The following is a 5,480-nucleotide window of genomic DNA, read 5'->3' on the forward strand; positions in this document are numbered from 1 at the left end:
TAGAAGCTTATGAAAACTCCAGAATATACAAGGAAAAGATGAAGGCTGTACATGATCAAAACATCAAGAAGAAAGAGTTCCAACCTGGGGATTTAGTCCTCCTTTACAAATCTCGACTAAGGCTCATGCCAGGCAAGTTGAGATCAAGATGGGAAGGTCCATACAGAGTAGAGAAGGCCGAACCGTACGGAGTTTATCACCTAAGCCACCCTTCAAGCTCTGAACTTATTAAGGTTAATGGACAACGCCTGAAGCTATACCATGGCGAGAAGATGCAAAGAAACAAGGAGCTTGAGATCTTCCTCTTGGAAGATCCCCACATAGCAGAAGATTGAGCTATTGGAGCGTCCAACTTACAGACGTTAAAGCAAAGTGCTAGATGGGAGACAACCCACCATGGTATGATCGTTCTTTTCTTTATTTTTAGTCTTTCCTATTCAATAACTCTTCTCTTTCTTAGTACTTTCGTGCATCTACATTTACATATTTTTATTTTTAAAAAAAAAAATTTTTTTGCTACGCGACGCGATCGCATCAGCGACGCGTCCGCGTCGCAGGGAGAGTAAAGAAAAATAAAAATGAACAGAAAATCACGCTGGAGTGTGGCTGGAAGCATGCCAATGGCACAAATCAACCCACGCGACCGCGTCGCTGACGCGTTCGCGTCGCATGGGAATCATTGCCTCCCACGCGACCGCGTGCCCCACGCGGCCGCGTGCCCTGAGTTTTCGATGTAAGAGGGTGCACAATGAAATATTGTGTGAGAGTGATGCTGGATTGGTGCTGGAAGCACAATCCTTATCACGCGACCGCATCGCCGACGCGGCCGCGTCATCCGTTTTCTGACGCACACTCACGCGATCGCGTGACCCACGCGATCGCGCAACCCCAATTTTGGCAAATAAATTAATTTGAACAAAGAGTTGTGCTGGTGCGAGGCTGCACTCGCGCCAGAAGCATAACATAGGTCACGCGACCGCGTGACTGACGCGATCGCGTCACCTTACTTGAAGCGCATTCACACGAACGCGTGCCCCACGCGGCCGCGTTGCGTGCGCTGCACAGCTCAACCTAAATTGCCAAATTATCTTATCTTTCTCTCCTCCAAATCCTAGTTTTTCTTTTCACTCCTTATTTCTTCCTTCCCCCTTCTCCCTTCTATCTTACCTTTCACTCTCTATCTCTCTCACCTCCATTAACAAGGTTTTACTTTCTTCCTCTCTCTTTCTTTTTCTATCATTCTTATTATTTTATATATATTTTCTTTTCCTTTCTTTTTCTTTTCATTATTCATCTTTTCTTTCTTTTTCTTTTCCTTTTTACATGGTGTTAGAAATTTACTTGTTTTTCTTTTTTGAGTCATTATCCCTCATTATATGCTTGTGGATTGTTGCAAATTGTTTGACAGTTATTTTTATTCTATTTGAGGGATTGCTTACATGTTCACCTTCATATTTTCTATACCTTATTCAACATGCATGCTATGTGTTTGTGAATAAGCTCAAATGGCATTATGCACTTCTCTATGTTGTTATACTATTCAATGCTTGCTTTTCACAACTTTCCTTTACTATTGTATTAATTGAATTTAATTGTCAATACAAACGTGATGGTTTGTTACAAAGTATTGCTTGGTCTATTCTACTCATGCCCTTTGCCGGCATGCCAATAAATACCTTGCAGTCACTTGTCTTTATATGCACTAGCTATTTTCCATTGTTGGCTTTTCACGTGTACTCGCGAGCATGTGATAATGTCAGTATATCTTAATGTGCACCCATCACCCTCTTTTCCATTTCCTTCCTTGCTGTATATCTCTTTGAATTTAATTTACTTTCTCTTCCCTTCTTTTAGGATGGCCACCAAGAAAGGAAAAGAGAAAGCTACTTCCAAACCACCAGCAAGAAGAGGAACTAAAAGAGCATTAGTGGCAGAGCCTTCTTCAACCGCAGTCAAGCCCTCAACAAAAAGAGTTAAGAGGATAATAAAGGTTGATGAGAAGGAGAAAGCCTTTCTAGCAAAGGACACTGCGCGATTTCTCAATCGCTACTGTGAGCAGATGTTCCCTATCCTGGCAGAAAGAAGCTATAACAATGAATACCTTCTTATCCTCCCGTCCAATATTGCTTCCTTTGTTGAGCCACAAATTGAACGACGACAATGAGGTTTCCTACGGAGACAGCCAAGGCAGGTCAATCTTTCTTGGGTAGTTGAGTTCTACTCTAACTTCTACATGCCAATCCTGCGGTCTGTTTATGTCCGGCAGAAGCAAGTCCCCATCACAGAAGATGACATTCAGCAAGCTCTGAGTCTTTTCCCTATTCTAGAAGGAATGGACGCCTTCCAAGAAGCCGCACTTAAGCCTTACCTTTTCCCGCCTTGGTCTCAGATCTTGTCTCAGCAGCCGGAGTCTCCTACAGAGCTGGGGACACCAAAGCCGTGCTTCCACGGGATGATCAGTATGTCCCTAACGGACACCAAAGTTATCCTACTACTCCAGTTGAAGATTATCCTTCTTCAACACCACAAGTACCTACAACTGATGAATTACTCCAGCAGATAATCGAAAGGTTGGATCGGCAAGAACAGAAAGCAAAGATGAGAGAGCGCCGTAACGAGCGCCGATTCAAATACCTCAAGGAGCTACTCAAGGGACACTTCAAGGACTCAGATACCCTGGACTCCACTTCTTTTACCAGCACAGGGAGCCATAATGGTCCCGACTGTGGAGATACTGCCACCAGCCTACCCCTGTTCCTGACAGACGGCACCGAGGACGGTGCAAAGCCTTAAGTGTGGGGAGGTCGGTCAGTACCTGACTTCCGGAGGTAATTTCTTTTCCCCAGCACCAATAATTAGGATATTTTAGTTAGATTTTCTTTCTTTTATAGAATAGAATAAATTGCATAGGTTAGGATAGTTGCATGCATGTTCTACTTGATTGAAAAGACAATAAGTTTCTTTTAAGACTCTATCTTTGGAACAAAATTTCACTAATTTTTCAAAATTTTTATGATAAATTTGCTTGAGTTGTATTTGGAACATGACATTTAAGCTAAAGAATACACAACCTGTGAAAGATTTGAGCCTTTATGTATGGTTACATTATTTAACCATAATTATTTCATTCTTGTGTGTTTACTTCTCTGTGATTGTAATCTATATTTTGTTTTATCTTATATGTCCAATATTTATTATATTTGCATGCTTGCACATGATTGAGGCCATTATTTGTTTAAACTCACTTATCCAAATTAAGCCTACCCTTTTCAATTACCTTTGTTATCCACTTTAAGCCTTTAAATCCCATTTGTTCTATATTTTACCACATTACTAACCTTAAGCTGAAAAACAATTGTATATCCCAAATTGAATCTTTGGTTAGCTTAAGATAGAATTGTGTGTGCTAGTTAAGTATGGGAAATTATGGGAACAAAAGTTGTTAAGGGAATGTGTCATGAGAATTTAATGGGAATTTGGATACCTACTCATGTGAAACTATAAGAATTAAAAATCTATGTGCATTGATAAGCTATATTTATTTTAATGTCAAAAAAAATTATATAAATAAATAAGGGGACAAAAATTACCCCAATGTTAAATTCAGAATTCAAAGATCAATGCACATATGATAGAACCAAATATAAAGTTGATACATGAGTATGGATAGAAAAAGGGAATTCTGGGTAGCTAGGTATGAACTTTAAGATTACATTAAAAATATATAGGTTGGGTTGAAGCTTGGGTTAATTAAAGATTCAATTTATTAGCTCACTTGACCAAATGTATACCCCTACCTGTACCTTAGCCGCATTACAACCTTGAAAAGACCTCATGATGTTTGCATTGGTATATTAACTTTTGTTGATTGGTTAGGAGAAGAACAAAAGTTAGAAAGCATGATTAGAGAAGGATAGAGTGATTACCCTATACACTAGAGATTAGAGCGTACATACACTATCAGTGAGGGTTCAATGCTTGAATTTTCATGTTTCCTGCTTTCATGAGCTATCTTCTTGCACTTTTATCTGTTTTATTGTATAATGATAGAATTAGTAGAATTTGATTTGTAATTGCTTTGAAGAGCTTATTTACTTTTGATCAAGTGGGCAAGAATCATATAGTTGCATTTATTTATATATGTATAGGCTTGCATTGCATTTCATGAGTTTCTACATGTTCATACTTATTTCCTTATCTCCTTCAATTAAGCATGAGGACATGCTAATGATTAAGTGTGGGGAGGTTGATAAACCACTATTTTATGGTTTATATTGTGTTTAATTGTGTGGTTTTATCATGATCCTTACCCACTTATTCATTAAATTAGCATGAAATTATAATTCCTTCCTGAATTTATAACATTTTGAAAACTGCTCCCTAGAGACTTTAATTATGTAATTTTAATTCTCCTTTATTCCATTCGATACCGTGGTCTGTGTGTTGAGTGTTTCAGACTTTATAGGGCATGAATGAGTTGGAGATTAGAAAGGAAGCTAGCAAAAATGGAAGGAACACTAGAATTTGAGGAGATAACCAGCGAGAAGTGACGCGGTCGCATGGTTCACGCGACCGCGCGAAGGAGAGCAAATCGCAGTGACGCGGCCGCATGGCTCACGCGGCCGCGCTGATTGGAAAAGCTCAAGCGACGCGGAAGCGTGGACGACGCGAACGCGTGGCAAGGGAAAAAAGCGTGAATGACGCGTCCGCATGGATGACGCGATCGCGTGACATGTGCGATCTGCATAATCTGCAGAATTTGCTAGGGGCGATTTTGGACCTTATTTCGACCCAGTTCTCGGCCCGGAATAGCAGACTAGAGCCAGAGAATATGCAGAAACAAAAGACAACATTCATTCTACACATTTTTAAGTTTTAGATCTAGTTTTACTCCCTTAGGTTTCTTTCTCTAGGTTTTAAGAATTTTAATTTTCAATTGGTCTTAGCATTGGAACATTGAGAAGAGTTATTTCCTCATCAAGACTTCGTCATTCTAGTTCGTTCTCTTAACTTAGTTTTATTCTTCCATGTTCTTCGCTTTGTTCAATTTTGTTATTTGAATACTTTCATGATTATTTAATACAAGGATTATTTCTTCCATTTTAATTTATTTTTCCATTCCAATAATCGTGTCTTCTTTTAATTCCCTTTCATGTGTTATGGATTTATTATTTACAATGAGTGAGTAGTTCCCTCACTTGATGGGGAGTTGATTGAAAGGAACTCTTGAGTTGGAAGGACTGAAAGAAAAATTGTAATTTGGTTAACTGTTGGATTGTTATCTAATCACTAACACCAATCCCTTTGAACTAAGTGGGTTGCAACTCGTGAATAGATCTAGTATTTCAACTTGTTTGACTTTCCTTTACCTAGTAAAGGATAACTAAACAGAACAACCATTAATTATAAATTAATCTTGAAATCATCTCATCAATGATAGAGATTCCAACTAATCAACTCCCAGTCAAGGCTTTTATTCA

This window comes from Arachis ipaensis, chromosome B7 (genome assembly GCF_059453495.1).
Source record: "Arachis ipaensis isolate K30076 ecotype BB chromosome B7, ASM5945349v1, whole genome shotgun sequence".
NCBI lineage: Eukaryota > Viridiplantae > Streptophyta > Magnoliopsida > Fabales > Fabaceae > Arachis > Arachis ipaensis.